This window comes from Apium graveolens, chromosome 3 (genome assembly GCF_009905375.1).
Source record: "Apium graveolens cultivar Ventura chromosome 3, ASM990537v1, whole genome shotgun sequence".
Classification (NCBI taxonomy): domain Eukaryota; kingdom Viridiplantae; phylum Streptophyta; class Magnoliopsida; order Apiales; family Apiaceae; genus Apium; species Apium graveolens.
Window position 1 is genome coordinate 59,673,674 of NC_133649.1, and position 25,117 is coordinate 59,698,790.

The 25,117-nt window shown below is 38.6% G+C and overlaps 1 non-coding gene across 1 annotated transcript; it reads left to right on the forward strand.

The window, feature by feature from the left end:
• The first annotated feature begins 1,966 nt into the window (after positions 1–1,966).
• Positions 1,967–2,073, forward strand: LOC141715575 (small nucleolar RNA R71). The gene has a single exon (XR_012572332.1). It is a non-coding gene; the product is annotated as a small nucleolar RNA R71 (small nucleolar RNA).
• Positions 2,074–25,117: the final 23,044 nt, after the last annotated feature.

Genomic DNA, 25,117 nt, shown 5'->3' on the forward strand with positions numbered 1-25,117 from the left:
GAATTCTCTCAAAATCCTTAAGAGCTTGTCTTCCTCACTACCTGAAAGGTCAGATGAAATAATAACAGGTAACGTAGATGAATCACCTAAAAAAGCATACCTCAAGTGTTCAGGTAATGGCTTGAGATCCAAGGTAGGTGCTTCCTCTATTGATGGTTTGAGCTTCCCTTCAGCATTCTTAAGGTCAGAAGTACCAAGAGATTCAAATGGTATGTTCAGCTTTCGCTCCCAGGGAGAAGCGTTCAGATATTGTAATTGCTCGTTGCCATCTTCATCATCGCTGTCAAAATCCCCAACTAAGGCATTTTCCAATGCATCAGACATTAGCATGCGATCAAGTTCTGAAGTAACCGCAGAATCGATCACATCCAATTTTAAGCACTCCTCATCTTCTGTAGGGAATTTCATTGCCTTGAATACATTGAAGGTCACATCCTGATCTTGGACCCGCATAGTAAGTTCACCTTTTTGCACATCTATCAAGGTACAGCCAGTAGCCAAGAAAGGCCTTCCCAAGATTATGGGAATCTTCTTATCTTCCTCAAAATCCAGAATAACAAAATCTGCAGGAAAGAAGAGCTTATCCACCTTGACGAGCACATCCTCAACTATGCCCCTTGGGTAAGTAATGGAACGATCAGCCAATTGTAGCGACATGTATGTGGGTTTTGGATCAGGCAGATCCAGCTTTTTAAAGATCGACAATGGCATCAGATTAATGCTTGCTCCCAAATCACAAAGGCACTTATCAAAAGTCAGATTGCCAATGGTGCAAGGAATGGTGAAGCTTCCTGGATCTTTCGGTTTTGGTGGGAACTTTTGCTGCAGAACAGCGCTGCATTCTTCCGTGAGAGCAACGGTTTCAAGGTCATCCAGTTTCACCTTCCTTGAAAGAATAGTCTTCATAAACTTCACATAACTAGGCATTTGTTCCAGAGCCTCAGCGAAAGGTATATTGATGTGAAGTTTCTTGAACACCTCCAGAAACTTCCCGAACTGTCTATCCAGCTTTTGTTGCTGCAATCTCTTAGGAAAAGGTGGTGGAGGATAGAGCTATTTCTCCCCTGTATTAGCCTCAGGCAGAGTATGTTCAACAGTAGTCTTCCTTGGTTCCGCCGCTTTCTCCTTTTGCTTAGATTCTTCATCTCTAATTTCAGCTTCTCCTTCTTTTGCCTTTTCAGCATCAGCCACTTTTCCAGACCTTAAGGTAATAGCCTTGACTTGCTCTTTAGCTTCCTTCCTGCCTGGTACTTCCGTGTCACTGGGAAGAGTGCCAGGTTGATGATTGAGCACTGTATTGGCTAATTGACCGATTTGATTTTCCAAGGTCTTGATAGAAACCGCCTGACTCTTGCACAACAGCTTAAGTTCCTCAAAATCAGCACTAGTAGGTGCAACTGTACTTCCCTGTTGAGGATATGATTTCCTTGTAGCATACTGTTGTGGTTGCTGGAATCCAGGTGGGTTAAACTGTTTACTCACTCCTTGCTGATATGATGGCTGAATAGCATTCTGATTATTCCCCCAGCTGAAATTTGGATGAATTCTGTTGTTAGGATGATAGGTCGCTGGCACAGGCTGCTGTTGTCACTGATAATTATTCACATACTGAACAGATTCGTTGACAAGAGAACACTGATCCGTAGCATGAGAACCTGCATAAAGCTCACAAACCATAGCTATTTGATTAACTCCATATGTAGCCAGAGAATCAACCTTCATTGATAGCGCTTGGAGCTGGGCTGCAATAGCGGTGGCTGCATCAACTTCCAGAATACCTGCTACCTTGCCTGGCGTCATCCTCTGAGTTGGGTTTTGATGCTCATTTGCAGCCATCGTCTCTATAAGATTATACGCCTCAGTATAGCTTTTTTCCCATAAGGCGCCTCCAGCTGCTGCATCGAGCATGGGCCGAGATTGGGCCCCCAAACCATTATAGAAACCAGTGATCACCATCCAATCCGGCATTCCATGATGTGGACATTTTCTCAACATTTCCTTGTAGCGTTCCCAAGCCTCGCACATAGATTCTGTAGGTTGCTGCGTAAACTGAGTAAGAGCACTCCTCATAGCAGCAGTCTTTGCCATCGGATAAAACTTCACCAGAAACTTTTGCGCAAGATCTTGCCACGTAGTGATGGACCCAGCTGGTTCAGAATGTAACCAGTCTTTAGCCTTATCCCTCAGTAAGAATGGGAAAAGCCTCAACTTGATAGCCTCATCAGTTACGCCATTATACCTAAAAGTGCTGCAGATCTCGACAAAATTCCTTATGTGCATATTGGGGTCTTCAGTTGCCGCTCCTCCAAAAGAAACAGAATTCTGCACCATCTGAATAGTGCCCGGCTTGATTTCAAAGGTGTTAGTTGAATAGCCGGATAAAGGATGCTTGACTGAATATCATCAATTTTAGGCCGAGAAAAATCCATAAGAGTTGGGTCAGGTTGAACAATACAATCTCCCATGTTTACTGGTTCTTTCTGCTCAGTTCCTGAATCAGAATCCTCAAAATCTAACTTCTCCGGAATATCAAGAACTTCTTCTGTCTCCTCAGCTGTATCTAAAGTCCTCTTGCGAGCACGAGAACGAGTTTGCATAAACGCTTGCTAAAGTACCTGAAACACAACCGGAAAAAATAAGTAACTACTACGTCCTAATCACTGAGTCCTAATGACCAATGATGGTAAGTACATAAACTAAACAAATACGCCGAGTCCCCGGCAGCGGCGCCAAAAACTTGTTAGGGCAAAAACATGCGCTAATATTCACGCAAGTATACGCGTTCGCAAGTAATATAGAATACTTTCTAGTTCGTTCCCACAGAGACTCAGACTAAATTATTGTCTAATTAAACTCACTCACCAATGTATGATTACTTCTCAATGTTAAGATACTAACACTTAAAATTGTTGATTAAATATTAACTATAATTAACTACTTAATTAATCACTTAACTAATACTTCAATTTATCAATAATAAAACACTCATGAGATCACAACTTCATTATTACTTCCTTCTATAGCCATTGTTATTACCTTTAGCATGTGACAGTGATGATATTAATCGAATAACACGAAACTGATAAAAGCCAACTTTCATTGTACTAATACCATTCTACCAAGCATCCACAATTAAGGTAGAAGTTGAATAGTCATCAATTATGTTGAGTTCCTATATGTCTACAGAAATTGACAACACAACGATTTAAGCACAAGTTATTCCTTTTGATTACATAGGGCAAATAAAACTGTTAGAGTTACCCACTAATCATGCACAACGTACATGAACCTATGCTAGCATGGCAAGTTCTAAATCTCAAGATTCACCGTTGCTTCACAAGAGATTAACACCCTATCTTATATGTTCGCGACGCACATAAGACGAATACGCACAACCAATACTAGATATCATACAATCATCACACACTAAAGTATTAAACAATTAACTAAAGAATTCCATAATAAATCCGTTGCAACCCCATGATCACGATTAGCCCATAATAGCACTTATCGTCATCATGGGTTCATATGAAATCATGATAAACAAACACAAAAATATAATAACTAAACTAATTATATTAAAACAGAGTACGTCACAAGAGTAAATAAGTTCAAAGCAAGAAAACTAGCATCCAACGTTACAACGAAACAAGAATCACAAGAAGATATGCTTCCTCTTCGTTGCGGTGTGCTAAATCGGTCTTCTTCCTTATCTCCTTCGCTCCTTGCGTAAAAACACAATCTTCTTCAATCCACCCTTGTGAAAGCGTCTCAAATCTACTTATATAATAGTCCCATAAAACTCAAATTACATAGAAGTGGAAACCAAACAGAAGTAGAAGTCCAGAAACATTATATCTTTTTTCCCGACCCTGCGCGGCCGCTCAGCATAGCTGAGTGGGCGCTCAGCTTGCTGCGCGGCCGCTCAGCAATGCTGAGCGGGCGCTCAGACCTCTACTGGAAAAAATCTGATTTTGCTCCGTTTCTTCGCCGTAATCTGCCCGTTTCTTTCCTCTCGCAATGGTGAACACATGCCAAGGCTTATTCTTGATGATTCCTCCCCCGAAATACAACTAATACCCTGAAATGCATAAACACTAGAAAAACGCATCAAATACACAAAATACTTAATTTCAAGACACCAATTTAAGCCATTTTAAGACGTTCTAAGTGGTATAAAATGCCACTTATCAAGGAGCGTTGCTTCCAGTTTGGCGCTGACTATGTCCTAGAGAAAGCCCATGGCCTGAACTGGGACTATAAGCAGTTGCTGGATGATAGCTTGGAGGATCCTATCGGTCGGCCAGCAGTTGTAGCCCCTCCTGTCTCCTCCGGCGAAGACGAAGAGCTCTCGGATGAAGATCCTCAAGCCTAAGCTTTCAGCACTGAGGTGCTTGACATGACTGAAATGATCTTGTTGCGAAGTTTGCCGTTGGTATTTTCATGGTCGTACCCAACTCTTGCAGCGGCTTTCTTCGTTCATCTTCTTGTAATTTTATTTTTTGTAATCGATACTCCTGCCTTCGAGCTTTTGTAATTTAACTAGCCTTCGGGCTTTTATATTTTAATGCATCTTTCATCTTTCATCAGCATTGTTTCTTTTATTTCAACCGTGTATTTTATTTCTCAACAATTTTAATAGAACGAATTGTATCTTCGACTTCATTTGCCTTAACAATTTTAACAAAATGAATTGCATCTTCGCCTTTTGCTTTAGCAATCTTAATAAAATGAATCGCATCTTCGGCTTTTTCCTTAGCAATTTTAATAATGCCTTTAATAAAATGAATCGTATCTTCGGCTTTTGCCTTAGCAATTTTAATAAAATAAATCGCATCTTCGGCTTTTGCCTTAGCAATTTTAATAATGCCTTGCCCCTTATGGCCCCAAGGGTTAAATTTCGAAGGTGACTTCGGGCTGTTAATGCTTTAAGTTACTGCTCTTGGACGAAGGAACAGGGATGCTAATCGTTCGGTGATTTCCCCTTGATCAGCATGTCATTGTTCGTTCGGTCAATAAGAAGTTTCAGATGGTCTTCTTCGGGATTGCCCCTGGACCAGGCCGTCTTCAATCTGTATTTGTTTGTAAATACAATCGTGATTGAGGCCGAATGATCATGTCCTTTTCTAGGATTTCCCCTGGACAGGGTTTACTTCGGACCTCTTTAATATCACACGAACAAGGGAAGGGCGAAGGATACGGGCTTATCTTAGGATTACCCCTTAAGGCTCTTCGTTCGTCCTTTCTACGTGCAAATCAAATAATAGTAGTGTAGTGAAGGATGTTTGAGTTTTGTGGGACTGCCCCTTATGTTACATGCTTCATTAACAAATTAGACAAGGGCGGCGGCCGGAGAGTTTATCGTCTTCGGGATCGCCCTTAGTTAATACTCATACGGCCGTGACTTTGGTAAATAAAGAAATGTGACAGAAAATGCGTCTTTATTTATAATCGAACTGCTTACATTCCTCATATAAAATTCAAGTACAAACTTTAATTTTTAAAGAAATTTCTTACTGATAAAACTTCCGAAGGCGACTGGCGTGCCAGGTGTTCTTAATTGCTTCGCCTGCTAGGGTTTCAAGCTTATATGTTCCTGGGCGAACAACCTCAGTCACCTTGTAAGGTCCTTCCCAGTTAGGCTGAAACTTTTCTTGTTTGGTGGGCATAGAAGCTGCAAGCTCTCTCAGGACTAGATCTCCCACTCCGAACGACCTCTTCTTGATATTGGAGTCATAGTGCTGAGCAGCCTGCAACAAGTATTTCATATTCCTTTGATAGGCAGCTTCCCTATCTTCCTCCAGCAAATCCACGTTCGCCTTCAGCCCAAAGTCGTTGGTCCCCGTATTGTAGACCTCGGTTCGGTGGGACTCCAATCCTACTTCGAGTGGGACCAGGGCTTCGGTTCCATAGGCCATCCTGAAAGGAGTCTCCCCTGTTGAATTCCTAGGGGTTGTTCGATAGGCCCATAAGATCCAAGGGAGTTCTTCTGACCATCTTCTTTTAGCCTCGCCCAGCCTTTTCTTTATTCCTCGTAAGATCACTTTGTTTGCCGCCTCGATTGCCCCATTTCCTTGCGGGTGGGCGACTGAGCTAAATTTTTGTTCTATTCTGAAGTGGTGCAGAAACTTGCGGAACTTGTTTTCAATAAACTGTGTCCCATTGTCAGAGCTGCAGGTCTTCGGAATGCCAAACCGAAGAATGATATGTTCTAAGAAGAACTTTTTTGCGGCTTCCTCAGTTATGGCCGACAGAGGACGGGCTTCGACCCACTTGGTCATGTAATCAATGGCGATTATGCAGTATCTCACTTGCTTCGTACTAGTTGGGAGAATGCCAACTATGTCTACGGCCCAGACGGCGAACAGAATGGTACTTAACACTGAAGTCATCTCTTCTGGGGGCTATTTTGGGACAGTGGCGAACAATTGGCACTATACACACTTCTTTGCATAGTCGCTGGCGTCGGCCTTCAGAGTGGGCCAGAAGAATCCCTGTCGGAAAATTTTAAAGGCGAGGGACCGACCTGCCAGGTGTTCGCCACAAATTCCCTCGTGCACCGCCTCAAGAGCCTGTCGTTGTTCTTCGGTGTTTAAGCATCGTAGAAGGGGTTGACTGACTGATCGACGATACATCCGCCCATTAATGATTGTGTAGCTCGACGCTCTATATTTTATTTTGAGCGCCTCCCTTCGGTTTGGAGGTAGAATGCCTTTATCCAGAAATTCCTGAGGGGAGTCATCCAATCGCTTCCTGGGTGAATCTCTAGACATTCTTTCTTCTCGATCGAAGGCATCTTGGCTTCGGTGAGCTAAATAGAACCAGTTAAGTTCTGTGTCTCAGCCAAAGCTAGCCTGGAAAGGGCATCCGCTCGAGCATTGTTTTCCCTGAAAGGAATATGTCCTAAGTCCAATCATGTATTAGGATTTAGGAATAACTTCCTGTGTAATCTGTTTTGATTTCATTGATATTAATAAAAGACTTGTTTTGTTTTTATTACGGGCTCTATCTATTTAAGTGTTTAAATAAGATATACCATAGTTTAGAGTAAAGCTTTTTATGGATTATGATGAGATCATAATAGTGAGACCTAAAAGATGATAACTCTAAACTTAAATAATTCCTGATCATAAGATTACTAACTGGTAATTAATAATCCGCAAAGATCGGTACATACTATGCTTGCTTCATTATGAAGGATGTCTGTTCTCATAGACATTTGTGTGTTGACACTATAGCTAGTATGTGGGTGCTTATTATAGAATAAGTTCACTGAACACGACTCGCTCTGCTGAACAACTGATGGAGTTCACTCACGTGTCAGCAGTTGTTTACATAGTGATAGTTGTACAAGTATCCTTAGACTTGAGGTCATCATAGTCATCTTGTGTACACTGAACTATGCTTTGGTTTAGTTCTTAGTCTCCAGGGACAATTATTAGGGCTCTGCTGGGTATAGGAATTTATACACGAAGATAGTGTATGATCAATAAAGGATCTACCCCTTCCAGTGAAGGAAGCGAATGTTCAAGGCTAATCCACTTATGCTAGTTCAGGAATCTCTGGCCAGAGTGAATGAAATTAGAAAGGAGTTTCTAATTTGCATAGAACTAAGCATAGTAAATGGTAAGCAAGTGATTAAATTAGATAGGCTTGACACGAGATCCATGCCTTGTATTTAATCGGGACATTGTAGGGTAGAAGGAGTTTATTGTACGGTAACTATTCACTGAATAGGTTCTTGGTATTCTAAGCAGTGAATTCATATTATCCGGATAGTCGCGATATGCTGAGAAGTATCCCTCACGATGTAGAATAAATGTGATTAATTAATTAATCATATTTAATAAATTAGAGAATTTATATAAATAATGATAAAATAGTTTTATTATTATTTATTTCTACTACCAGCTTAATACTGAACCTACAGGGTCACACCATAAAAAGAGAATGATTTAATGGTAGATGAATTAATTAATAATGGCTAATAATTATTTATTTATGAAATAAATAATTAATTGGCAAATTTAATAATTGATTAAATGAGATTTAATTGATTATAAATTGTTAGATATATTTGATAATGTCATGGCTAATATAATTTATGTTTAGATTTCAGATCTTACTTAACATGACAAATCAGTACTTAACCGTTGATCAGTACTTATACTGGAAGTCAGGACTTAAGGATATCAGTATTTTATTATCAGGAGATAATCATCAGAAGTTAGATATCAGAACTTAAGTGCCGAAGGATGATCAGATAAGGACAGTAGCTGATTAAAAGAAAGAAGATCAAGATAAACATAAGAAGAGATATGCATGAAGAAGGAGTTCCGTGAAAAATGGAATACTTGGAAGAAAAAATATCTGATTGATATATTTTAGGAAGCATAATTATATTCCATATCAATTAGCGATTATCTTGTAACTGTGTAGTATATAAACACAAACATAGGGTTTACACTATAAGTGTTATCATATTCGAGAAGATTATTCATTGTAACCCTAGCAGCTCTCGTGATATTTGTTCATCACTGAGAGGTAACAGTTCCATACTGTAACAGAGTTTATTGTTTCAATAAAGTTTGTTTTCTGTTACTTAAGATATTAAAGTTCGATTTGATTGTATTATACACTGTATTCACCCCCTCTACAGTGTGTGTGACCTAACAAGTGGTATCAGAGCCTATCTGTTAACACACATACAGTTAAAGATCCAAACACAATCATGTCTGACACAGAAACTCCAACTAAGCCTACCAAAACTGAGGAACCACCAAAGACACAAATTTAGAGTCGGTATGAGACCATCAGAGTTCCCATACTGAGACCATCTGAATATCCCATATGGAAGGTGAGAATGACCATGTTCCTGGAAGCAACAGATCCAGAATACCTTGATAGAATCAAAGAAGGGCCTTACAAACCAACCAAGCTTGCAGTTGCAGTTGCAGGTGAAGCAGCAAAGACTGTACCAAAGGAAAAGAGTGATTATACTGCTGAAGATATATCATCAATTGCTAAGGATGCTAAGGTACGACACTTACTGCATAGTGCCATTGATAATGTAATGTCAAACAGGGTAATCAACTGCAAGACTGCTAAGGAGATATGGGATGCTCTGGAAACAAGATGTCAGGGAACTGACACAATTAAGAAGAACAGGAAGACAATACTCACTCAAGAGTATGAACACTTTGACTCAAAGACTAATGAGTCATTGAATGATCTATATGATAGATTTGTCAAACTTTTGAATGATTTATCATTGGTTGATAAAGAGTATGATCTTGAAGATTCAAACCTTAAATTCCTGTTAGCTCTTCCTGAATGCTGGGATTTGAAGGCAACAACAATAAGAGACAACTACAATCTTGATGAAACAACTCTTGATGAAATCTATGGAATGCTCAAGACTCATGAACTTGAGATGGAACAAAGAGCAAGAGGAAAGGAGGAAAGTCAAGGACAGTTGCTCTTAAGGCTGGAGAAGAATCCCCCAAAGCAGCTTCCTCAAGGAAAGACAAGGGTAAAGCTCTTTTCATAAAGTCTGATACTGAGTCATCAAGTTCTGAAAGTGATGATGACTCAGATTCTGAAAGCTTTCCTGAGACTGATGCTGATGAGGAGATGATGAAGCTATGTGCTCTTATGGTGAAAGGAATCACAAAGATTGCATACAGGAAGTTCAGGAAGGGAAAGAAGTTTTCCAAGAAAGGCATAAGTTCTGATAAGAAGAATTTCAGAAGATCTGAAGGCAGAGGAGGAAAGTCTGACAGAGGAGATTATACCAATGTTAAATGCTATAACTGTGGTGAGAAAGGCCACATATCTCCTGATTGCAAGAAGGTAAAGGGTGACAAAGGCAAGGCTCTTGTCACAAAGCAGAAAAGCTGGACAGACACCTCAGACTCTGAAAGTGAGGAAAACTATGCATTGATGGCAAATGCTGATAAAGAAAGTGCTGAGAGCAGTTCTGAAGCTGCTGAAACAAAGGTACCTCAGACTACTTATGCTTTTCATACTGATGATATTAATGAGTTGAGAAGATATCTTAAAACCATGTTTGTTAGTTATAGAGATCAAACTTTAACATGTGAAAGATTAACTTTTGAAAATCTTGCTTTTAAGAAAAGAAATGATTTCTTAGAAAAAGAGTTAGTCATGTTCCATCAAACTCAAAAGGATAGAGATTATGCTTTTTATGTTAGGGATGAAGTGCTAAAAATGAATGAATCTCTAAAAACTGAGTTAGAAAAGGAAAGAGAGATTATCAGGACTTGGACTAACTCTGGCAAAATAACTCAAAATCTGCTAAGTAGTGGAAACTGGAAAGAGGGCTTAGGATATGGAGAGGATAAGAATGATAAAGGAACTGAAGAAATTAAGCATGTTGTTAAGCAAAAGCCAAAGTTAAAACCTGTTAAGTTTGTAACTGTAAAGTCTGAAAATAAGAAATCAGAAGTTAAAGAGGAATTAACTTCTGACAAACTAAAACAGGAAAAGACAGCTGAAGTAAATATAGGCTTAATGACAAAGAAGCGGCTTAAGCATAAGCTGAAAGATGTTAAGAATGCAAACAAGGTAAAATCACCTAGGAAAAATAGGAATGGAAAGGAAGGTGTGAATAAAAGCAATGATTATAAACCTGTTCCTGATGCTCCTAAGAAAACATGTCATAACTGTGGAAGTTCTAATCATATGGCTTCTTTTTGCAGGAAGAATAAGAATATTAACTCCTTACCTTCAAAATCAGGAGTTAAGAGTTAGTCTGTTAGATAAAAACCACAAAATCCTTGTTTTCATTGTGGTAGTTTATGGCATTCCATTTATACTTGTAAGGAATATCATAGTTTGTACTATGATTATTATCAAATAAAACCTTCTTTGAAAAAAGTTTCCATTGTTCCTTCTAGTGTAAATTCTGATTCAAAGTCTGATAATGTAAGTTCTGACAAGAAAACTGTTAACATAAACTCTGATGCTAAATCCGCTGCAAATGTTAACAAACTTAATAAGACCAAAGGATCCAAGCAAGTCTGGGTCCTTAAAACTAATAATTAGTGGTCTTTGTGATTGCAGGGCAACAGGAAAAATATTCTAGTTCTGGACAGTGGATGTTCAGGACATATGACTGGAAATAAGGCCCTGCTATCAGACTTTGTGGAGAAAGCTGGCCCAAGTGTTACCTATGGAGATGGCAACATTGGAAAAACATTGGGATATGGCAATATCAATCTTGGGAATGTCATAATTAAAGATGTAGCTCTGGTCTCAGGACTTAAACACAATCTGCTGAGTATAAGTCAAATCTGTGACAGAGGTTATCATGTTGATTTCTTTGAAGAACACTGTGAAATTGTGAGTAAATCTAAAGGCAAAGTTGTTCTGAAAGGATACAGGTGTGGTAACATTTATGAAGCTAAGCTTTCAACAAGTACTGATGGTTCTGCAATTTGTCTGATGAGTAGAGCATCAATTGAAGAAAGCTGGAATTGGCACAAGAAACTCTCTCATTTAAATTTCAATAATATAAATGAACTGGTCAAGAAAGATCTTGTGAGAGGATTTCCAAAGTCAGTATTTGCTCCTGATGGTCTTTGTGATTCATGTCAGAAGGCTAAACAAAGAAAATCTTCCTTCAAGAGCAAGACTGAATCATCAATTCTTGAGCCTTATCATCTACTACATGTTGATCTATTTGGTCCAGTAAATGTCATGTCTATTGCAAAGAAAAAATATGCGTTGGTCATAGTGGATAAGTTCACCAGATACACATGGGTGTATTTCTTGCACACAAAAAGTGAAACTGCATCTATCTTGATTGATCATGTCAAACATCTGGATAAATTGGTCAAAGATTCTGTGAAAATCTTAAGGAGTGATAATGACACTGAGTTCAAGAATTTGATAATGGAAGAGTTCTGCAAAAACCATGGAATAAAGCAGGAATTTTATACCCCTGGAACTCCACAGCAAAATGGAGTTGTTGAAAGGAAGAATAGAACTCTCATTGAAGCTGCACGAACTATGCTTGAAGAAGCAAAGCTTCCAACTTATTTCTGGGCTGAAGCTGTGCAGACTGCTTGTTTTACTCAAAATGCAACACTTATTAACAAGCATGGAAAAACACCATATGAGATGGTGAAGAAAAAGAAGCCAAATCTGAAGTACTTTCATGTATTTGGATGCAAGTGTTTTGTTCTCAAGACTCATCCTGAACAACTATCCAAGTTTGATCTAAAAGCTGATGAAGGAATCTTTGTTGGATATCCACTTTCCACAAAAGCCTTCAGAGTCTATAATTTGAGAACAAAAGTGGTCATGGAATCTATCAATGTCTCTTTTGATGACAAGAAGATTACTGGTCTTGAAGATTTCATTGATCATGATCAGCTGAGATTTGAAAATGAAGACTCAAATTCTGATACTGAAAATCCTGACAGTCTAAGTCCTGATACTGTAAACTCTGATGGATTAAACTCTGATGTTATTGAAACTGTGGTGACTACGTCAAAGGAAGATGCACCAATGCAGGGGGCATACTCAAGATCCTACCACATCTCAAGAAACATCAGAACATACATCTGGCTCTTCAAGTTCTGATTCGTCAAGTTCTGATAAGCCAAGTTCTGATAGTGCTGAAAATCTAAATTCTGAAGAATCCAACTCAGAGAGCATAGTTTCAGGGGGAGCATCAGAAAATGAAAATGAAGACAGCATGGATCATGGGGGAGCATCCAGTTCTAGAGAAAACCTTCCATCTGCAAGGAAGTGGACAAAGTCACATACACCTGATTTGATAATTGGAAATCCTGATGCAGGTGTCAGAACTAGAACAGGTACTTCAAATGAATGTCTTTACAATTCTTTTCTCTCTCAGACTGAGCCAAAGAAAGTGGAAGAAGCTCTTTAAGATGCTGATTGGGTGCAAGCAATGCATGAAGAGTTAAATGAATTTGAAAGAAACAAAGTCTGGACCCTAGTGCCAAGACCAAAGAATAGATCTGTTGTTGGTACAAAGTGGGTATTTAGAAACAAAACTGACAGTGATGGCATAATTACAAGGAATAAGGCAAGGCTGGTTGCAAAAGGATATTCTCAACAGGAGGGAATTGACTATGATGAAACATTTGCACCAGTTGCTAGGTTAGAAGCCATAAGGATATTTTTGGCTTATGTTGCTCACAAAAAGTTTACTGTCTTTCAAATGGATGTGAAAAGTGCTTTTCTCAATGGAGAATTGGAGGAGGAAATATATGTTGAACAACCTCCAGGCTTTGTAGATTCCAAACATCCAGATTATGTCTACAGGATTGATAAAGCACTTTATAGACTTAAGCAAGCTCCTAGAGCATGGTATGAGACTTTAGCTCAGTTTCTTCTGGAAAGTGGATTCAACAGAGGAACAATGGACAAAACACTGTTCTACCTCAACCATGGAAAGGACTTACTTCTCGTCCAGATTTATGTTGATGATATCATTTTTGGGTCTACAAATGACAGACTTTGCAAGAAGTTTGCCAAACTGATGCAGTCAAGATATCAGATGAGTATGATGGGGGAACTTAGCTATTTTCTGGGCCTTCAAGTCAAGCAGAATGAAGAAGGCACTTTTATTTGTCAAACTAAGTACACCAGAAACTTGCTAAAGAAATTCGGAATGCAAGATTGTTCAAGTGCATCCACTCCCATGACCACTGCAACAAAACTGGATAAGGATACTGGTAAATCAGTAGATATTACTGATTACAGAGGTATGATTGGCTCTCTACTCTATCTAACTGCTGGTAGACCTGATATCATGTATGCTACCTGTCTTTGTGCAAGATTTCAAGCAGATCCAAGAGAACCTCACTTAACAGCTGTGAAAAGAATTTTTAAGTATCTTAAAGGAACAGCTGATCTGGGATTGTGGTATCCTAGAGAATCAGATTTTAAACTAATAGGTTACTCAGATGCAGAATTTGCAGGTTGCAAAATTGACAAGAAAAGCACAAGTGGAAGCTGCCAATTTCTTGGAGGTAGATTGGTTTCTTGGTTCAGCAAGAAACAAAAGTCAATTTCCACATCAACTGCAGAAGCAGAGTATATTGCTGCAGGAAGCTGTTGTGCACAGATTCTTTGGATGAAGAATCAGTTACTGGATTATGGGTTAACATATTTCAAAATCCCTATTTACTATGATAATCAACGTGCTATTGCTATGACAGGTAATCCAGTTCAACACTCTATGACAAAGCACATCAGCATCAGGTACCACTTCATAAGGGAACATGTGGATGAAGGTACAGTGGAATTGCACTTTGTTCCAACAGATCAATAACTAGAAGATATCTTCACAAAACCACTGTGTGAAGCTACTTTTACAAGATTGGTAAATGAACTTGGAATGGTTTCAGGTTCTTTTTCTAAATCTGTCTAGTTTTGTTCTGTTTTATTAAACTTTATGATCAGTATTTACAGAATGTAATCTCTTTGTGTATTCTGTGATTAATTGAAATATGCGTTCAAGTACTGATTGTTGTCTAATATATGTTTCTAAACTTTGATAAGTTATATGTCTGTTTAAGTAACTATTCAATCCTATGAGGATAACTGTGCTAGATACTGACCTAGTAGTCTTCAATAAACAGATGATCCCATATAAGAAGTAATTATTTCTGTGGAAATCTTATGTCACTATGGTTAGGGTTAATGGTATTCGTACTTGAACAGTCCACTTTTACTTGTTTCTTGTGCGCATTCAACCATGTTTTCTCCTTCCAATGAATGTTATTCTTTTTCCAAGTCTGGGGAGAAGAGGTAGAATTAATTCTACCTGTCAGCATTAAATACTTTTACGTCTCCTGGCATTCTCTTGCCTATATAAGCAGCTACTTCATATCAGCCTTCCCATCAAATTCTTTCTCACAAACTTACCTTCATACTTTTTCTTTCAAAAACACAATGGTCAGATACAACATGTTTTTGAACTACCAAAACTTCAATATGGAGCTAAGTTGTGCCGACTGGCAGCAGGAATGGCACGTCACGGCCATTCCTGAGGAGATATGGGACTCTGTCCCACAGGAGGTATTGACCCACCTTCTGTTCTTCTATATGGATTACCATCGCCATCTGGAGCGATTGGAGGAGGAAAGGCTGGAAGCTCTCCGCTAGCAAGAGCGAATCATCCGACTCGCCATTCTGTTTGTCGAGAGTAGGAAGAAGAAATGATTTAATCTCGTCTTCTTCCTGTTTTTCTTCATCATCAGCCTTGCCCTGCTTCTTGAGCTAGGACTAAGGCTGTTGATGTTAGGTTTAGTGGCTTAGGGAAATCTTGTATAAGTACTGATGTAATTTCAATTTCATGAATGTATTCTCTTGATATATTAATGAAATTTGTTTTTGTTTCAAGATTTTGTCTCTAAGTTATTTTGTAATGCATTGATAAATCCTGATAATTATTCATATTCTTAAGACCATATAAATTCTGTTTTAATTTAAGTTCTGATTTTCCTTTATCAGTACTTACTCATATAATTTATCTTGGTCACTTTAACTTGATTTCTTTTCAGAATATTAATGTTGCAGTGAAAATTAATTAAATCAGTGGGAACGGTTTCAATTTTGAATTACAACTGTTTTACCTTGATTAATGGAATATCTGGGTAAGTGGAAGGGTTTTTCCTTGAAAACGGGCAAGTGGGCAAGTAATGATTACTGTTTTCTCGCGCCCAGTAACTATCCGTTATTACTGCATGTCTGACAGGTGTCCCAACGGTTACTTTTTGTGTATAAGTAACAGAGAGAAAAGACTGTCAAATCTTTTATTTACTTTTCTCTTTTATCTCTCTCTCTTTACTTTCATCCTTTCTCATCTACTGACAATTTTTCATACAGACATTTTATCAAACACAATACAGGCAACCGTATTTATCTCAATTTTTCACATGGCACCTAAGGATTTAATCATTGATGGAGCTAAGTTTGTTCCAAACAACTATGCTGTAATTCTTGATCATGCTGAAGCTCCATCTGAATTGCATTTTGTGCAAGATCTTCTTGCACACAGTGAGATTGGGTATGCATTAACTCAGCCTTCAGTCTTTTCGAGCCAACAAGTTCTGACGTTTTGGCGGACTGGGCACTTTGATGATGGTGGTAGACATGGCACTCCTAGTATTGTTTTCGAAGTGGGTGATTCTTCTTATGCAGTTACTCCTGGTACAATACACAAGGCTCTACATCTCCCAGAAGGTTGCACCTTTTCAATTCCAGAAGAATCAGCTCTTCAGGAGTTAATGGCAAATTTGGGGTATGAAAAGAGTTTGGCAAAACTTGGGCAGTTGAAACGGGCTCATATCAGACGAGAATGGAGCTTCTTCTTCGACTGCATCACTAAAGCTTTTGGGAACAAATGTTCGAATTTTGATGCTATCCCAATTCTGAGTCAGCACATCGGGTATGCTATTATACATCAAACTCATTTTGATTTTGCAACTGGTATAATTGCTTTTATTGGGGATAGGATCATAGAGGATAGGAATGTTGTCTATTTTGCTAGATTCTGTCAACTTATTTATACTTTTTGTACTGATGAACCACAATTAGTCAGTTCCTCAACCCCACCTTTTAAAGTTGCAAAACGCTACTTTAATGACCTGGTAAATGCTGACACTAAGAAATCAGTGGTTAGACCATTACAGATTCCTCAATCTGTAAAACAGATCCTAGTAAATGCTGATCCTGATACTTATAGATCTGTTTACTCTGATGTCCAACCAACAACAAACACTCAAAAACCATCATCCTCAGCACCTACCACTCATTCTACTCAACCTACCCTCAGGAAATATCTCAAATCCTATCTCTCCACTTCACAGACTGATCAACCCTCATCCTCAGCACCTACTGTGAAGCCTTCATCCTCCAAGCCAAAGAGGACAAAGACTGTTCCTCAAACACCTCAAAAGAGAAGGAGGATTTCCTTGAGAGATGAATCTGATACTGAGGACCAGGTTCCTTCTTCAGAACCTGTTGTAGGTGAAGCTGAGAAAGAGACTTCTCAGAAGGATTCTGGAATTGGGGGACCTAGGCTTCTCAAAAGGCTTAGAAGAATGACAGTTCCTGAAACTCCCAAGGAATCCAAATCAACAACGAGATACAAGAAACAGAGGGCAAAAAGGCCAGTTTCAGATGATGAAGAGGAAGCAGCTAAGAAAGGGGATCAGGAATCTCTGATCTCACAAGACAAGGAATTTGCTCCAGTCACTTCTTCTCCATCAACTCCATCTAAGAAAGCTGTTTCTGAAAAGGCTAACACACCTTCTGTGTCTCCTGTTCATCCAAGCACAAGTGCTGATATTGATGTTCAAAACTTGGTTGTGCCTGAAGTAATTCTCTTAGAAGCTCCAACAGCAACTAATCCTTCCACAACACCTGTTACTGATGCTGTTCAAACTCCAGAGTTATCTACAACACCTTCTCTGCATCAAGATGCTGATGATCAGACTTTAGGTGAGCATCAGGATATGGCTGTTGATCAGAACTTAGAACCAGATCAGTAATTAGAGGATGCTGAAGCCTCCATTGCTACTCACACTGTTATTTTATCAGAGGATACTGATTCTGTAAGTTCTGATGCTGCAAATGCTGGAGATACTGGTGATGCTGCTCCAACTGTGGATGCTGATGCAGCAGGTCCTTCAGGACATGTTCCTCAACAAACTATTCTTAAGTATGAACTTATTAAGAAGTTTGTTACCAGAGAAGTACCAGTATCTTGGAGTGAAACTCCTGCAGGACAGGAGTGGACTAAGGAATGAAATTCAGTTTCATGTGTTCCAACTGAAAAGCATCTTGCTGAGCACTTGACTAAAGCTGATGAAATGTTAAATTCTGATGATTTCAAAAACCAGCTTAGAGTCACTGCATTGAGTACTAAACATCTACAAAGTCTTCACTCAACTACTCATGCAGAGCTACACAAGATTCAGGAAGAATTTATCAAACAGGATCGAGTTTGGAAAATTGATAAGAAAAAGTTCTTCCAACCTACCTTTGACAGGATTGCTTATATTGAGAAGACTCAAGATCATCAACAAGCTCAAATTGATGATATTCTGAAAAATCAAGCTTCTCAGCAATCACAACTGACTGAAATCCAATCCTCAGTGGAATTGCTTATCTCTCTTCTACTACCTGCTGATGCCAAAAAGGGGGAGAAAGTAATTAAGTCCAAATGCAAGACTGACAAGACACTGACAGGGAAGGATGATGAAAAAGATGATCAAGGAAACCCTAGAATGGGTAGAGGTCATAGTCAAGGTAGAAGATTCACATCAAGAAAAGCTGAAATCACAAGTCATAGGACAAGTTCTGATACTGGGAAAAGAATAAGTTCTGCTGCTGGTAAAAGGATAAGTTCTAATGAACTTTTAGATCTTGATAAGGAAATGTCAAGACAGTTATTTCTTCAGGAAAATCCAGGAATGGACTTGGAAAGTTTAATGGAAGAAGAAGCCAGGCTTAAATCAGAGAAAGTCACATCTAAATCTGAAGCTTCTGGTAAAAAGCCACTTCCAAAACTCAAAGGCATTGTGATCAAAGAAAGGACACATACTGAAGCAACATTGGCTAGATCACAACCGTAGATAGATCCAAGATCCAAGGGTAAAGAAAAGGTTGGTGAACCTATCAAGGTTTATGTGCCTCCTGAGGATGAAGAAATTACTGATGAAAAGGATAATCTTGCTCTGACTTCAAGAAAAGTTCTTAAAACAACCTCTGACATGGCTCAAGTTGTTCAGAGTCAAGAAATTGTAAGTTCTGATATTCAGAAGAAGCAAGTAACCTCTGACATAGCTCAAGTTAACTTGATATCAGAAGATAGACCAAAGACACTCTTACCAGGATTCACTAAAGCAAAACAGACTCAATCTTTGAAGACTACTACAAGTGGTTTTGAAGCAAGAGTAGTTACTGGAAAGGAAGCAAGAGATAAAACTGGATTGGGAAGTGCTGATGAAAGAAGAATACATAACACTACCAATGATCCAACTTCCTTGAGTGAACCAGGTATTGGAGCAACTCCTGAGAGATTGAATCAACTGGAATCTGTACAGATGGTTTACCATACCTACTTGAAAGAATACATCTTGTTGTATTTCATGACAGATGGTAGGGTTTATCATATAAGACAAAATGCCATTCTATTGAAGTATTTTGAAGAATTGGAGCATGTACTATTCTTACTTCAAGTGGATGACAGAATAACAGGAACTGCTACAAACTATTTGAAAGAACAGATTCAGAGACAGAAAAGGCTTTATTCTGTTAAGTCTGGCAGCACATACGTTCCAAAGTACAGAGATCACAATGGTGATATAGTTGAAATGAAGCCCAACACTGCTAAGATTATAACTACCTTTCTGGGTTACAGGGCTGTTGAATTCAATCTTGAGTTTGATAAAGCTTATTTGATCAGACTGGATCAGGATATAAGAAAAGCAAAGATCAATGATCTCAGAGCTGCAATCTTTCAAATTGGTGAAGATACTACAGAGCTTAAAGATGCCAAAAGGAGAATGATTGATGAACTCAGATATGCTGAGAGATGTTTGTTAAAGAATTATCTCAGAACAACTCCTGACATCAGAGAGATCAGATGATGAAGCCAAGTCGAAGATCTACAACTGCTTAAATTATGATATTTGTACAGACTGAAGTTGTTATCAGAAGTTGAATATTGGTAAAGCTTTAAGGACTGTAAGTTGTAGTTATCTAGTCTAATTCTCATGCATTTGTACTTAATGTTTTTGACATCATCAAATATCTGTTAAACTTGTATATTATGCTAATTTACAAGTTGGGGGAGATTGTTAGATATATTTGATAATGTCATGGCTTATATAATTTATGTTTAGATTTCAGATCTTACTTAACAGGACAAATCAGTACTTAACCGTTGATCAGTACTTATACTAGAAGTCAGGACTTAAGGATATCAGTACTTATATTACCAAGAGATAATCATCAGAAGTTAGATATCAGAACTTAAGTGCTGAAGGACGATCAGATAAGGACAGTAGCTGATTAAAGGAAAGAAGATCAAGATAAACATAAAAAGAGATATGCATGAAGAAGGAGTTCCGTGAAGAATGGAATACTTGGAAGAAAAGATATCTGATTGATATATTTTAGGAAGCAGAATTATATTCCATATCAATTAGTGATTATCTTGTAACTGTGTAGTATATAAACACATACATAGGATTTACACTATAAGTGTTATCATATTCGAGAAGATTATTCATTGTAACCCTAGCAGCTCTCGTTATATTTGTTCATCACTGAGAGGTAACAGTTCCATACTGTAACAGAGTTTATTGTTTCAATAAAGTTTGTTTTATGTTACTTAAGATATTAAAGTTCGATTTGATTGTATTATACACTGTATTCACCCCCTCTACAGTGTGTGTGACCTAACAAGTGGTATCAGAGCCTATCTGTTAACACACATATAGTTAAAGATCCAAACACAATCATGTCTGACACAGAAACTCCAACTAAGCCTACCAAAACTGAGGAACCACCAAAGACACAAATTTAGAGTCGGTATGAGACCATCAGAGTTCCCATACTGAGACCATCTGAATATCCCATATGGAAGGTGAGAATGACCATGTTCCTGGAAGCAAAAGATCCAGAATACCTTGATAGAATCAAGGAAGGACCTGACAAACCAACCAAGCTTGCTGTTGCAGTTGCAGGTGAAGCAGCAAAGACTGTACCAAAGGAAAAGAGTGATTATACTGCTGAAGATATAGCATCAATTGCTAAGGATGCTAAGGTACGACACTTACTGCATAGTGCCATTGATAATGTAATTTCAAACAGGGTAATCAACTGCAAGACTGCTAAGGAGATATGGGATGCTCTGGAAACAAGATGTCAGGGAACTGACACAATTAAGAAGAACAGGAAGACAATACTCACTCAAGAGTATGAATACTTTGACTCAAAGACTAATGAGTCATTGAATGATCTATATGATAGATTTTTCAAACTTTTGAATGATTTGTCATTGGTTGATAAAGAGTATGATCTTGAAGATTCAAACCTTAAATTCCTGTTAGCTCTTCCTGAATGCTGGGATTTGAAGGCAACAACAATAAGAGACAACTACAATCTTGATGAAACAACTCTTGATGAAATCTATGGAATTCTCAAGACTCATGAACTTGAGATGGAACAAAGAAGCAAGAGGAAAGGAGGAAAGTCAAGGACAGTTGCTCTTAAGGCTGAAGAAGAATCCCCCAAAGCAGCTTCCTCAAGGAAAGACAAGGGTAAAGCTCTTTTTATAAAGTCTGATACTGAGTCATCAAGTTCTGAAAGTGATGATGACTCAGATTCTGAAAGCTTTCCTGAGACTGATGCTGATGAGGAGATGATGAAGCTATGTGCTCTTATGGTGAAAGGAATCACAAAGATTGCATACAGGAAGTTCAGGAAGGGAAAGAAGTTTTCCAAGAAAGGCATAAGTTCCGATAAGAAGAATTTCAGAAGATCTGAAGGCAGAGGAGGAAAGTCTGACAGAGGAGATTATACCAATGTTAAATGCTATAACTGTGGTGAGAAAGGCCATATATCTCCTGATTGCAAGAAGGTAAAGGGTGACAAAGGCAAGGCTCTTGTCACAAAGCAGAAAAGCTGGACAGACACCCCAGACTCTGAAAGTGAGGAAAATTATGCATTGATGGTAAATGCTGATAAAGAAAGTGCTGAGAGCAGTTCTGAAGCTGATGAAACAAAGGTACCTCAGACTACTTATGCTTTTCATACTGATGATATTAATGAGTTGAGAAGATATCTTAAAACCATGTTTGTTAGTTATAGAGATCAAACTTTAACATGTGAAAGATTAACTTCTAAAAATCTTGCTTTTAAGAAAAGAAATGATTTCTTAGAAAAAGAGTTAGTCATGTTCCATCAAACTCAGAAGGATAGAGGTGATGTTTTTTATGTTAGGGATGAAGTGCTAAAAATGAATGAATCTCTAAAAACTGAGTTAGAAAAGGAAAGAGAGATTATCAGGACTTGGACTAACTCTGGCAAAACAACTCAAAATCTGCTAAGTAGTGGAAACTGGAAAGAGGGCTTAGGATATAGAGAGGATAAGAATGGTAAAGGAACTGAAGAAATTCCGTGCGAGGAAAGCGGCGGCGAATCGCAGAAAGGGGGAGGACCGTGCGTCGACCACGCGCGCGTGGGGTTCACGCACTGGCGTGCCACGCGCGGCGCGTGGTAGACAAGCGCTGGTGACGTCAGCACGCCAGCGCGGCGCGTGGTAGACACGCGCTGGTGACGTCATGCTAACGTCATGCTGACGTCATCAGATGACGTCATGCTGACATCAGCGTAGGGTTCTGGGCGCATGGGCGCGCGTGGGCGGAGTTCTGACACGCGCGTGGCCGCGCGTGGGGGACTTTGTTTCGGCGCGTGAGGGCGCGTGCTAGCTCAGATTTGGGCGATTTTAGTGTCGTTGGATTCGTCTTTTCGAGACGCTTCTAATGGTATATTATATGATATTTTATGAAATTGTTTCAAACTATTTATAGCTAATAGAAGTGTTTTTAAGCTATTTTTGACTATTTTTAATTGATTTTAAATGCTTCATGTGATACATAGAGATGTATAATGCTTAGACTAATGTGCTAGATGATATAACATGCCTACCTTGATGTTTATTCATGTTTATATATATGATATATGCTTAGTTTATCATGCGATGATAGATTTAGGTGAACTTAAATGAACATAAGGCGCTTGTTAGACAATCTAGTATAGTGAAATTGTTTCATAACCTTAAGAATAATATTATGAATACAATCATGAGATTCTTGTGTTTATGAAACACGTAATTGAATATGAATTTTCGATATGAGAGAAAGGATGATTCTGTCAACAACAGTTTTCTATCTGTAAGAAAGGGTTATTAAGTGACGCCTCTTGACAATGCTCCACCCGATCTGGGAATCATCTGATTATTGATTATTGATTTAAAATATTTAATTTAAAAGGAAGAATCTCTTTATAATATGATTATGATTGTAACGTAATATAATCCCTCTAAAATTAAATAATATCAAGTAGAAATTGGCCAATGACACAACGGGCTTGTGTCGGTCATAGCCTTCCAACATGATAGAAAGTAGTTCTTATTTTTAAATCATTGTCGTTTTGTGCCACAGCCGAGGGCTTTGATTTCGAAATAAGAAATACTTGTCTTTTACATAGAGATGTGTACATTGAATAAGAATCTAAAGGTCGTTACGTGCCACAGCCGTGGGCCTTTGGGGACTAATTCAATTGTACGGAATGTTGGGTTAGACTTGACTTAGAATATTGAGTTTTTCGTGCCACAGCCGTGACTCAATTATTCAAGAGGCTAAAGTTTGATTAGGGAATAACATTAGATGTAATTGACAAGAGTTGTCTGCCTATTGAACATTACATGGCGTTTCGTGCCACAGCCGGGGTTGTGTAATGGAATGTAGGATCCCTATTCCCACTAGCATTATGAATGCTTAATTTTTCACGTAGGGGGTTGAATAAATTAGGTAAACTAGTGGGAGCCACTTATGAATAAAGACCCGATTCATATAGTGTTTTAAAAATGAAATCGTATATTTACTAAGTGGTGTTATGTGTTTATCATTTATAGATTTACTTTGTACGTCATGTCTTCTGCACTATCACTCAGGAGCATACTAGATGCTCACAAATTGAATGGTCCTAATTATGCTGACTGGCTTCGAAACTTGAGAATTGTTCTCAGGATTGAGAAGCTGGAATACGTGATTGACTCACCTAAGCCTACTGAACCTGCTAGTGATGCACATAATGATGAACATATTGTGTATCGTAGGTGGATAGATGATACAAATGTTGCTCAATGCATCATGCTAGCTTCTATGAACATTGAGCTACAGAAGCAACATGAGCATATGGATGCTCACACTATCCTCATGCATCTACAAGAGTTGTATGATGTGGCAGGGAGGACAGCTCGATATGAGATATCGAAGGAGCTGTTCGGTTGTAGGATGTCTGAGGGATCATCTGTGAATGACCATGTACTTAAGATGATCAATTTGATTGAACGTCTTGGACAACTTGGTTTTGCCATGGATGGGGAGCTGAGCCAAGACTTGGTCTTGCAATAACTTCTGAGTTCGTTCTCTCAGTTTGTTGTGAACTTTCACATGAATAAGTTGGATGTTAGCCTGCCTGAACTCCACAACATGTTGAAGACTGCGGAATCGAATTTTCCCCCTAAGAAGAGTTTTGTTCTTCTAATTGGTGAAGGTTCCAATCCTAAGAAAAGGAAGAGGAATCCTTCCAAGAAGAAGAAAGTAGGTGAGAAAATGCCGGTTCCACCAAAAGCTGAAGACCCCAAGAGCAAAGTTGTTTGCTTTCACTGTAACAAGGTGGGGCACTGGAAGAGGAACTGCAAGGTTTACCTTACAGAATTGAAGAAGAAGAAGGGTAGTGAGACTACCGCTTCTGATTCAGGTATGTTCATGATAGAAGTGAATATGTCATTAAATCAAATTTCTACTTGGGTATTAGAGACCTCCTGTGGTTCTCAAATCTGCAATTTGTTGCAGGGACTAAGGAGAAGTAGGACTCTTGAAGAAGAGGAGGTGATTCTACTGATGGGAAATGGAGCAAGAGTTGCTGCTGTAGATGTAGAATCATTTCATTTACATATGCCTACGGGCAAGACTATTGTTTTAAATAAATTGTTATTTTGTTCCCTCGATTGTGAGGAATATTATTTCTATTCCCATGTTAGACTTGGCTGGATTTTCATTTATTATTGAGAATAATGAATGTTCTATTCTTAGAGATAATATTCTTTATGGACGTGGTACTTTAAATAATGGTCTGTATAAATGTGACATAATTTACTTCAGATTGAACAAACTAATAAAAGAAAAGGGATGATGAAAATCTCACTTTATTGTGGCACTGCAGTCTCCATTTAGTAGACATGGAAAAAGGACTGCAAATTTGCTAGGAATGGTACACACAGATGTATGTGGACCAATGTCTAAGCAAGCCA